We start from the raw sequence: 12,908 nt of genomic DNA, 5'->3' as shown, positions 1-12,908 counted from the left end.
ACAACGCAAATCGAGACAGTTAATCAACATCGCGAAAAAGGAAGCAACAATACATGCAAGAATCGACTTAACATGCCTTTTTTAGAAAAAAAGACTAGAACAACCCAAGCGCGCGATTCGTGCGCACCATTCTTCGGTTTTGTATTAAAAATAATATTATTAAAAAATAATACAAAGTTTATTTTAATTGATTAATACTTTTTGACAGAAATCAGCTGATTAAAAGCGTTAATTTACTAATTAAATTTAAAAATAAAAATATGTTATAGAAATTAAAATAATATTGTTGTAAATAATGTTATATACTTTAAACTCGATTGATATTTTTTAACAGAAATCAGCTGATAACTGTCAAAAAATATTAATCGCGGATAAGGTATTATAACATATCTCTCATTTGCAACGTATTAATATTTTGATTTTTTTGACATATTATTTCAAAATGTAATTAGCAAATTAACGCTATTTTAATATTTTTTGACAAAAATCAGCTGACTAAAGCGTTAATTTGCTAATTAAATTTTAAAATAAAAATATGTTATAAGAATTAAAATAATAATGTTATAAATAATATGTTATAATACTTTAAACTCAGATAATATTTTTTGACATAAATCAGCTGATATCTGTCAAAAATATTAATCGAGTTTAAAGAATTATAACATTATTATTTTATTCTTATAACATATTTTTATTTTAAAATTTAATTGGCAAATTAACGCTTTAATCAGCTGATTTTGTCAAAAAGAGAAAAAAGAGAGATTCATTTACTCGCGAAACATCTCGCGTCCTTCTTTATTCCTTTTGGCGTTCTTCTCTTTCGAAACCTAGCATCTCGCTTCTTTTTCTATTCCTCATTGCATCCTTCTCGCGTTATCTCCAATTTTCCTTCACGCTCGAGTGAGCACGGCTCGGAAACTCGAAACGCGCGTCCGAAACTCGATACTCAGATAATAAGTAAGGCAAAAAATATATCCTTCGACCAACTTTTTCTTTCATTCATTTTAGTCATCTATACTCGCGATTGCACTTGTGTAGTTTCGACGTTCTTACGAAAGTCAGTTTATTCAAAGCGCACTTGGACAATGATTTCTGAATTATCGCGGTTTCTCGTACCATTCTTAAATATCAAAACGATGAATCTTAATAAATGTTCAATATATTTACTGAAAAATAAATCAATTTGTTCAAAATGAAATAAAATAATAATATGTTTTAAATGATATGTTATAATACTCTAAACTAATATATATTTTGACAGTTATCAGCTGATTTCTGTCAAAAAATATTAATCGAGGATAAGGTATAACATATTATTTACATATTATTTAAAAACAATTTTTTATTATGTTATTATTTGTAAATTTAATTAGCAAATTAATGCTTTATTATTATTTTTAATAATACTTTAAACTTGATTAATATTTTTGACAATTATCAGCTGATTTCTGTCAAAAAATATTAATCGAGGATAAAGTATGATAACATTATTTATAACATATTACTATTTTAATTTTTATAACATATTATTTTAAAATTGAATTAGCAAATTAATGCTTGAATCAGTTGATTTCTGTCAAAAATATTAATCGAGTTCAAACAAACTTTATATTATTTTTTTTTTAATATTCTTTTCAATAAGTGCGCGGGTAGCGCGCGCTTGTATTCTAGTATATAAAATTATTTTATTTTTATTTTATTTTTTATAAGAATGCATTTTGTATGTCTTAGCTTTGTTGAACAGCAAATGTTTTAAGAATTCAAATATTATTTAAATGACACATTTTTTATACGATAGAAAATATTTCGATAAAGTTAAAGCTACTCAAATGCAATGATGTATTGTCTTCTTTATATTTCTTTAATGATTTGCTAAATATTCTGTTGAGTATGTGTCTGTCAAGACGATTATTATTATCCGACCACAAAGCATGATTGGGTGAAGACACTAAAATTGTATTCACCGATGTTTACTGCCGATCATGACAATTCCACCGACACGTCGACACGTGGTCAACCACGCATAATTATAAGTTCTCATACATCCTTACTCAGATTAATATAAATGAATATCATGCGTATGTGTGTGATAAGTACAAAAAAACACAAGCTAATATACAGTTTTATTTATTATGTTTATGAAACTTCGCAATATTAAATTTGTGGTTGAGCACCTGATTACATATAGAGGATATATAATGTAAACCGCAATTTTACATTAAAAGAAATAATATTAAGTTACATTCACTGGAGTCTTTTATCGGATTTTTCTTTAAAAAAGTGAGGTTAACGAACCTTTTACTTGATTATACGATCGATGCTTTTTTTTGCCATGTTATAATTGGGTCACGTACTTACGTCTCTATGAATCTATATACATGTACGTCCTGTTTCCGGTCGTGACATCATTTCTCTTTGCCAACTACGTCCCAGCAGTGCCGTAATGTTTATCGTTTCGAAATGAACGGATTGAAAGTTATACATTTTTAGACGCTTTTCCAGATTCGTATCTGGAGACAATTAATGATGATGTAATATTATTATGTTGAATATTATGGACACATTCAAATAAAAAAAACGTTGAATTATTTTTTTTACATTTACTAAAAGCAGGATTAAATTTCGTTCAATGCTTCACGGATCCTTCGCCGAAGAGGGGTTTGTTTTCTATTGTAAGTAGATGCATACATGTATAGTGCGCATTGTCCGTGATATAACGACGATATTCGAGGAACCGAGGAAAGGGGGTTGACCGGATGAGATCGAGACGTTTTTAAAGTGTGCTCCCTGCATCCGAGTCGAGAATTTCGGCGCGTTGCCCGCGTTCGAGAGAGAGATATCGACTTCTACCAATCTCGTAACCCTTTCCGGTTTGCCTACGACACACTGATAAATCGGGAAGCACAGCTCTCGACGAAGATGGACAGTTACGAATTGTTTTAACAATGTAGAGACATTGTTAGACTCTCTTGCGCTTTTAATAGACATATTAATTATCTTAAATTTTCTAGTGCTCATTTGCTTATAGATAGTTAGTAAAAATTAAAGAACGCGGAAAGAGAGAAGAGAGGAACGCACACACGGTAACCTGAAGTCATTATATATGGCAGGGAAACTTAGAGATGTGATATGTGTAATTTACTCGAGCGTCCGCATTTCGATCGTCGATTCTGTTATCTATCTATATATATAGCAAAGCACAACCGAATAACCGATAAAATATTTGCGTCATAACGCCACCTGCGTCAGGCACATGCGCGGCCTGTTGCGTAAATACACTTGTAATGTGTGTGCACACACGTATGTATCTACTTCAATGTAAATTAAATATACGGAATTTGTCGTAAATTTGCGCACGCGCGACGGGAGACAATATTGCGTAACGTGGGTGTTTATTTCATTGCCTATAAAGGCACAACGCGATTAAACAAGTTCTTAGAAGAGACGAGTCTGTCCTCTTACAAGCTGATATGTTATCTGTCATTTAAATTAAAGGAGCATTAAAAGAAATCAGAGAATTATATTGAACGGTGTAAAAGAGAAAAGGATTCAGAACTCTCTTAATGATAGTAGTACTTGTTGAGTAAAAATGTTCAATCAATATATGTAATAAATATTTAAATCTGAATTTGATGAAAGATTAATAAACCTAAGCTTATACCGCGTCTAATCTCTAGATCTTAAAAATGTTTCTTTTTTCTCATGAAAACATATCAAAAATGATATGTTTGCCGAGAATAAATAATTTAACAAAGTTGTACTCCAAGTTTTCTTTAACTTCCTCAAGAGTTCTTTTCTTTAACATATTGTTAATTGTATTCAAAGTTTTACGGAACGTAATCCTTAGTAAAAGAAGTCATGAAAAAAGTAGCCGACAAAAAATCAAATAAAAATATAATATCAGTAAACGCTCTTACGGATATAAAAAATAATATGTCTCACATAAAAGTGAATACATACATATACACATACATACATATACATGTATATACACGTACTTCCGTGCTTGTGTTACGCAAGAAACTAAACATCCGTCGGTTCAAAGTTAAAATCGACTCGTTGAACTGTGACTCGTACGCGTTCTCGATGCGATCGCGATAGCGTTTTCCGTACGTATATAATATGACAGAAAAAAAATTCGCTTATCTGAGTACGGGCCAGAGAGTACAAGATATTTCTCGGGCAGAAAAATCGCGTTCGTAGCTCTCGATTTCGTAATCTCGCCTTCCCGTATCAGTGTCCGATTGCCTACCCGTCACCTCTCGTGCTCGCTCCGTTTGTCTCCGAAGGTTTCATTCTTCTCCCGTTTCTCGTCTCTGAATGGAGGCGTGTCAGAATTCTTATCAATCGCCGGGGAGCACTCTATTACGTTATATGAAAGACCACGCAGCAAATATGTTGTCCATTACGAGAGGAGAACGTTGCTGCTAATTATAATTATATTCGCTACTACTAATTATAATTACGTATCGGTGCTAATATTACTGTCGGATGCGCGCTGCGAAATTCTTCATTGACACAAACGCGAAATCGAAATTAAATTCTGACAGTTATTTCACGGCAATGTAAGATTAATTTGCCGTTTCAACGTAAATAGGACGTGCGATGGATCCGTCGGTTGTCGATTTCCCGCAGTCATTTCCATTTTCTTCTCTTATTGCTTCAATATGCAGTTACGATTGATTTATTATTAGTGTTTTATTGCGGAATCCTTTCTCTTACTTTTCTCATTTTTCGAGACGTAAAAAAAGAAGGAAGTTGTAATATATTTCTTTTAAAATACTATACATCTATACTCTGTCTCTTGAATATCATAAAAAGATTGCATTCTTTTGCGCTTTTAAATGTGATAAAAGGCTTTTATTGAAAAAGTCTTTCATTTATGAATTAATTTCTCAATATACAATGCAATAACATAAAATCTACGAGAAATTACTACGTCGTCGGTACACGACGGTTCGCTTTTGAGAGATCCGCTTACGAGAACACGGTCAACATTTTTTCAACAGCGTCTTATCGCGCCTCGAAGAACATCGCGGCGCTTATCGCTCGCGCACGCACGATTGTGTCGCTTCGTGTTAACGCCGCTCTCCGGGGTCTCTTTAAACTCATGCATCCAGCGCGTGTTCCCCATTCGCGTTCACCAGGCCGAGCTTCATTCACGTGCGCCACCGCGCCGTCGACAATCGGGGCCGGATGTCGCCCGACGACACGACGATTTCATATCCCCGAGCGGGCTTTTTCGATCGCACGAAGGTCACGACGGCTGATTAATCCCGAACTGCGAACTGTGTTATTCGACGCGTGGAGAAAGGGCGAGAGGGAGGGAGAGAGAGTTTGCGTCTCTCGATATCGCTTAATTATCGCTTGCATGAGTGCTGTACTTCGGGAGCCTAAATATACATAATAATAGCATGTATAAGTAATGAGGCTAAATTAGAAGCGTTTAAAGCAATAACAGATTATTTACGTCACTCTTAATTTTGCCCTACAAATTTACATATAATTATCAACGTATTACAAAGATATAGAATATTTTTTGTACCATTTAAAAGAAAAATACAAGCGCATATAAAGACAATTTTTCATCGGTTGAATGGTAGAACAAAAATTTTGACATAATTGACACAGAGAAAATGGGAATATTATCGAGAAAGGAAAAAATCATAATCGTGTTAATAATTTTGTATTCTTTAATGATATTTCCATTTGATTCGAGCGGCTGAACACTCGTCATTTAATTAAAGCCGGGATAATGTAATAAACTCATCGGCAACGAATAATCGCGACCCGGTTTCCTCGCGAAGGCGCACTTCGTCGGGTTATTGACGTGTTATTCGAGCGCATTTTCTTTTCCGGTTACGTTTCCTGATCGCTTCAATTATCCTTTCAACGTATGTAAGGTGAAATTCCGTTGCGTGCACGCCGATCGGTGAGTACAAGACCGCGGTACCTTCTATCGGAATCGTTTGCCATGCGGTACCCGCCCACTGGCTATGCCGCCACACACGTTGTCGCCAGCACCGTCGCAAGCTGCGTACACAGTGTCGCAATCCGTGATAAAGTAACATATTAAAACACGATCTACATAATACGCATTCACTACATGACAATCATAAATCGACGAACTCACTATGCGAGTCCTGAAAGCTATGCCTGACGAATCTACTTTGCTCGAATTAAATATTAAAAATTGTGAAGTACTTTCGATTATAAATTACAAGAAAAATTTTTTACGTAACATATGTTTATTGTTAAAAATATTTTTTTCGTTACAGTAAGTAACGAATAAAGAATCATTGTGGGTAGAATGAACGCGACTTAATGCTGCGTTCGTGCCATGACTGCGCAACGCATAGGAGCTAATAACGCTTGTAAGTGAAGGTTGTGATGCTAGAGCGAAGACACGGAATATGTTATTTCATTGCGGGCTTGCAGATATAATATTCCTCACGCATACTCTAGCAAGTGCAGCGATACTGAAAATAGAACTGTCTCTCTTACGAAACGTTTCTTTTGAACTCTCTTCTCGTATATCGTGACGTCCTGTCCGAATCTATATTACATTGTTGCAATTATATTCCGTACACACATAAATATGTAACAGATTTCATAAAATCGTGATTAATTCTTCTGTAACTTCAAGTTTTTATTAAATTCCAATATTAACGTGCGCATTTTTTCCTTAATAATAATACTAATGTCTGCATACATTAATTTAATCTTTCAGAAGTGTGTCTTATTTCATATCGTGGAATATAATTGAGTCTTAAATTCTGAAAATTAATTATATTATAATATTTATCAATTGATAACACGCACATGCAATTCAGGGCATGCACCCGGAGCGGGTGTGTGAAGTTGGCACCCTCCTATGTTATGCTATCATAGTTCTGTTAAGAGTTCTAAGTTATTTAGAACCATAGGAAGAGTTCTTGATAATTTTTAGAAATAGTTCCGGTCATTACGATAACGAAAATCAGTTTCAAAAAATAGGGGTGCCAACTTCACATTTTTTTACACATCGAGTTCCAATAGTTTTGAGCAGAGTTTTAAGGTTCTTTTAAAGTTATATAGTTCCTGATTATTTTTTGAAAGAATTCTGCAATTTTTAGATTAAAAAACGTACCTTCACGTATGTCATACGTCGACTTGACATCGTCGCAAAATTTCTACGTTCCGATGAATTAAAAAAATCGATACCTCGGAAACTATAACAGGTTGAGCTATGCGGTTTTCACTTTTTTTCTTGTTTTATCGTGTACAATTCAAAATTCCAGCATTTTCGACCAGAACTCGTAATTTTTGAAATGTTTCGTAAAAATGGATTAATTTTAAAAAATCGACATCTCGGAAACTATAATAATTAGAGCCATGCGGTTTTCACGGTTTTTCTTGTCTTAACGAGTTTGATTCAGAACTCAACGTCTTTCACCAGAACTTGATATTTTAAAAATATCTTCAATATTGAAAGTATGTTTTTTTACCTCTATAAAAATTGCAAACTCTTTTAAAAAATAATCAGGAACTAGAAAACTAGAAAACTATTAAACAATTTAAATTTACTCACCTCACGGTTGCTCCTTTGTTGCCCGATGCCTCCACGGGCCTCCTCCTCGTACAAGTTTCGAAACACTTGCACTCGCGTTACTTTTTTTCGTTCGCGACGCCCGGGTTTTAGCTATCACAATCTTCGACGCGTTTCGGTAAAACGCGAGATTCGAACGCGAGAAACGATTTCTGAATCGTACTCGATAAGACAAGAAAAAATGTGAAAACCGCATGGCTCTATCTATTATAGTTTCGAAGAGATTGATTTTTTAAAATTAATACTTTTACGAAACATTTAGAAAATTACAAACTCTAACGTTTTTCATGAGAACTTGATATTTTAGAAATATCTTCGATATTGAAAGTATACGTTTTTTTATCTAAAAATTGCAGAACTCTTTCAAAAAATAATCAGGAACTATATATAACTATTTAAAAGAACCTTAAAACTCTGCTCAAAACTATTATAACTCGATGTGTAAAGAAATGTGAAGTTGGCATCCCTATTTTTTGATTCTCCAGTGATAAACTGATTTTCGTTATCGTAATGACCGGAACTATTTCTAAAAATTATCAAGAACTCTTCCTATGGTTCTAAATAACTCAGAACTCTTAACAGAACTATGATAGCATAACATAGGGGTGCCAACTTCACACACCCACCCGGAGCTGCATGTGAGTGTGCAAAATTGCATTTGTATTAGTTGGCAAGATATACATACATTGCACAAGCAAATAATTTAATCTATTCTATAAATTATAATTTAATAATATAAAGGAAAGAGAAACGAAAGAAGATCCCGAAAACAAATTTAAATTTAAAGATTGTAAAACCTAAAATATTTGTCATTTTTCACTCGAAAGTGTAAATATTCATTGCCGTTAAAATCAAAGATACAAGATCCCAAAGGTTCCGGCCTCTTTTCGAATAACGAAAGTGTGCAGAAAAAGATCTCGCCGCAGATCGATTTCTGTTCGCATCAGAATCATTATCGCTCACGTTTATCTACCGAAGCGAAAAATTTCGCTTTTTTTTGTGAATTTATCTACCGGAACGACTTGTTTTGCGCTAATACGATATCACACAGTATCAAAAAAAATTTTATATACAGGGTGTTTTAGAAATGATACAGGTAGCCAAACTCTAAGAGCATATTCTACTCACCGTAACATTGTATGCATGGATCAAAAAAGTTATAAAAAGTATATTAAAAATATGCTCTTAATTTCGGCCTATTTTTGAAATATCCTGTATGTCTGCATACATAAAATTTTTGGTATAATGTCAAGTTTATTTTATGTAAAATATAGTAACAGAATATAAATGGGTGTTCAGAGTGTCTCTTCTATCCTAAGAATTATAGCAAACGCATACTCGCATGAATAGAAAGATTCTCAAAATTATATTCATACCATTTTCAAGATAAATAGTTCTCACATAATTCTTCAATCGTTTTTTCCTCGTCTAAAGAGAAACGGTATCCAATACATACAACGTTTTTTATGCTTGTTAATGTCCGTTTCTGCGTGTGCAACGCTGCTTATTGTACTGGGGTGCGGGAAAGAAGAGACAGACTCTGACGGAGACAGAGAGCCGGTTCAGTAATGAATGGATTAAACACAGCATGACGTCACAGGATGGATTATATAAACGATGGTGCGCGTGACATCGGACGTAGGAAGGAAGTTCGCTTCCTTTCGTACCTACAAGGTATTCTGTTCGTGCGTGCGCGCATTACTTCGTGCATGGATATGCGTGTGTGTACGTTCGTGTGTTTTGTATGTGTGCACGCGGCCGTTTCGTTGCCGAGGGGTCGTTCATTCGAAAGCGGACGAGCTCGGTTAGAATCTTAATGACGACAATGCCGCCCCTTTTCAGCTCCTCGACATGTAGTAGTAGCAGGCTCTTGGTACGCGAGCCGTCATACGGAGTGCAAAATTATTATACTTGTCAATCGTAATAATTTCTATGTTCTAATTGTTGCTTTTTCGGTCTGGTTACAGATTGCGCGTGCAACGTGACGTGTTGTAAAAGCCCACTGGCGGTTTCAAATGCGATGCGGTAAGTCTTATTTTGCTTTCATATAAATTATCTCCAAATGATTTTTCTATAGACAAAAACACGTTCCACACGCGTGCTCCACATGAATCGCGCTTTGGAAACTTCCGTTATTTTCGAGCAATGTGATCGCGTCTAAGATAATTTCACGCTTCTTGTTTGAGATTAACTGAATCAAATTGCTGTGTCTAAGACACAGTATATAAATTTATAATAAATAGGTTGACGAAAACTTGATATAATCAGTTTGTAATAGCTAGCTATTAGATAACTATTAGTAAACATGCATACAAATTAAATAGCCATTAGTTACAAACTGTACTGATAATAATAAGCAATAATGCGGTGAAATTACCGGTAATAGTTTTATAAACCATAATAGTGCTTTTCACGATTATACGAGCATTGTATGATATACATATGTCACGCAGGCTATCATAAATAATATTTTCTTAATTCTTATCCGGGATGAGGGGTGATGATGCTATTGATGACCCCAGTAAGTTCGAATCGCGATATCGTTAATATATATGGACTTTATAATTATGATATTAAACTTTTATTATATTTGCATTTCTTTCGATTTATATATAAAACTAATGTGCATTCCTTTCTCTTTAATCAAAATATATGTATATCAAATATAATTTTTATAAAAACATAAAATATTTTTAAAAGTAATTATATAAATGAAAGAACACGTGATGATTTTCCATCTCATTCTAATATTATATTTTAAAAATAATATTACTTTACTAATTAAAAGGGGGTATTAAAATTAATTAAAAAAATTTATCGAATAAATGAGAAACAATGGCTAATTAAATATGTGCGTACGGTTGTGTAATATCTAAGTAATATCGTATAATTATTTTAATATTAATTTCTATCATATACTCAACTTTCATACACTTAAATTTTCTAATTGCGGTTTGCTTATGTATATCAATTTGTTAAAAATGCATCGTCTCATCATACGATTCCAAAAATTTTATCAACAAAAAAATATCGTATCTGTTTGATAAATATGTAGGGATATACTTGAGCGCGAAATCACGCACCTGACGGAGACGAATTTAATCTATGCATTTTATTGAGAGATATTGTCTAAAGTGATGAATAGCTCAATTTTTGGGATTTATGTTCGCGCGCGACGCGACACATGTTGACGATGGATGTGGATGAAATTCTCGCCCGTTCTCTCTCTCATTCGCTCCCTTTTCTGCGAAAGGCTTTCGCCAGCACCTCATCTTAATTATTACCGTATAGTCTGGGAGTCGTCTGCGGGTCGACGTCCGTCGTCTCGGAATAGAAGCGCCGCGCGATGCTCGTTACATTCTGTCACCTACGAAAGTGTCGCGTTTAACCGAACGTATTACTGGATCTTGCGATTTTCCGGGTCGTCGTTATGCAACAGTGACAGATCGAAACGATGATGATTTGCCATAATTGTTATTTATTTTGTGAAAAAATATCAGCAAAATAATTATGGTGACGGACACATGTTTAAAGCCAGCTTTAGACGATTTATAAATTCGCGACAAAATTCAAGACGGGAATCTATTTATAATTTTATGTGCTGCATACTTTATACATGTGGCAAGCATTATGCCGCGTAATGTATGTCTCGATATGTATTTTATGTGTATTTTACTTCGATTTTCTGTGTTGTGACGTATAAAATTATAAATAGAATTCTGTCCCGAATTATAGATATGATCTCAGATTTTAGACACTTTTTGATGCACTTTTTTCATTGCTCTTTATCTCTCTTTCTTTCTCTTTAACGCAATTTTTTCAAAAATGCTATAAAAAAATGTTATATTTTCATTGTATTAAGCACTAACGATCGCGTTGAAAATCTCGATCATAATTTTTGCTTGATCGTTGCATTTCTTTCGGTTGCATCATCTCGGTAGTGAAGTTACCCTACTTTTTTCTCTTGGTCGGCAATACGTCACGATGATCACCCCGAGACCGGTTAACAGTCATCCTTCTCGAAGGGCAGGTGCGTAGGTCCGCTTTATAGGGAGAAGGGCAGCTGCTTGTTCCTAGACACAAGGAGACGAAGGGCAAGCGAGCAGTGTAAAAAAAAAGGGGGGAAGAGAAGAAGGAGGAGGAGGAGGAGGAGGAAGAAGGGCGAGAAAGAGAGGTGGCTTGCTACTAAGGTAAACGATATAATGGGGACGTAACAGTGGGTCCTTTTCAACGGCAGATGTCCTGGTCGAGACACGTGCCCGCGACGTGGTCCCCATTTTTCGGGCTCTCCTGGCTCCCCCCTTCTTTCTTCTTTCACTTGTATCGCGCCTCGACAAGAAACGAGAGCGGAAAACCGCCGAAAAGGAAGGGTCTCCTCGCGTAGTAGAACCTCGCTACGAACTTCTCTACCGCGTCACGCCGCTTCCTTTCTTCCTTCCTTTTTCTTCTGCCTCTTTCTTTTTCCTCGTCTCGAAGGGACGCACCAGCTGCTCTCGTTGTACAGCGGATTTCGCACCGGTGTAACGGCGAGTCCGTTGCTTCGCGTCTTATTGTATTTTTACGCGGACTTTTTACCGATCCGAGGATGCCGTCTTCCGGCGTTTGTCTCGGGGAATTTTAATGCGCAAAATCGAAGGGAATTAAAATAAGAATTAACAGAAATATTCTTATCGATAAGAACAAGATATGTAATACGGATGACATTATATGATATAACATTTTCGAGCAGTTATTTCGAAGTCGCTTAGAGTTTGCGGTTTTCCGGTAACAATTATCTTTAATATAACCCCGCAGAATGAAATTGCAGACCGATTAAATCTGGAGGCCCCATTCTCCATTGACAAATTAGGATATCCCAAATCAATTATTCTATTGTCATTTCATGGATCGTTTGGAATATTTGTTCGGTTCGGTGCGAAATCTTTATTAAACCCCTGCGTGTTGCAACACATATGTCCGCACACATATATAACATGTGGAAAGCATTTAGCTCTAAGAGCTATTTCCTCAATAACTGTTCCGTCGAAGAATTTTAGATAAATCCTTTTTACGAAAATCATTATGTGGAAATCTTTTCGAGAGCGAAAAAGGATGTATATGTTCGGATTTTTCTTTTCATAGAGAATCGATAAATTTGCTTAAATATATTATGTATATATTCCCGAATGTCATTTTTATGGAGTTATAGAGATTTTAGATTACTAACAAAAAATCATTACTGATACGAAGATCGCACAAATAGCGAGAGTTTGAAATGAATTGATGTCGGTCGTATGTGTGAAGGGTTTCGAAAAGGTATATATACGATTACAATGCCGTG

The 12,908-nt window shown here is 35.0% G+C and overlaps 1 long non-coding RNA gene across 1 annotated transcript in view; it reads left to right on the top strand.

The window, feature by feature from the left end:
- Nucleotides 1-12,908, top strand: part of LOC145934438 (uncharacterized) — a 49,251-nt gene that overhangs the window by 19,214 nt on the left and 17,129 nt on the right. Inside the window, exon 3 of the long non-coding RNA XR_014425027.1 lies at nt 9,556-9,613. This is a non-coding gene — a long non-coding RNA (uncharacterized LOC145934438). The remainder of the gene's footprint in view (nt 1-9,555; nt 9,614-12,908) is intronic.

The sequence above is a fragment of the Prenolepis imparis genome, unplaced genomic scaffold (assembly GCF_030444845.1).
Source record: "Prenolepis imparis isolate NDT839.2.m4 unplaced genomic scaffold, iyPreImpa1.0 SCAF_3, whole genome shotgun sequence".
Lineage (NCBI taxonomy): Eukaryota > Metazoa > Arthropoda > Insecta > Hymenoptera > Formicidae > Prenolepis > Prenolepis imparis.
Note: the sequence above shows the minus strand (reverse complement) of the source record. Positions and strands in the feature narration are given on the sequence as shown.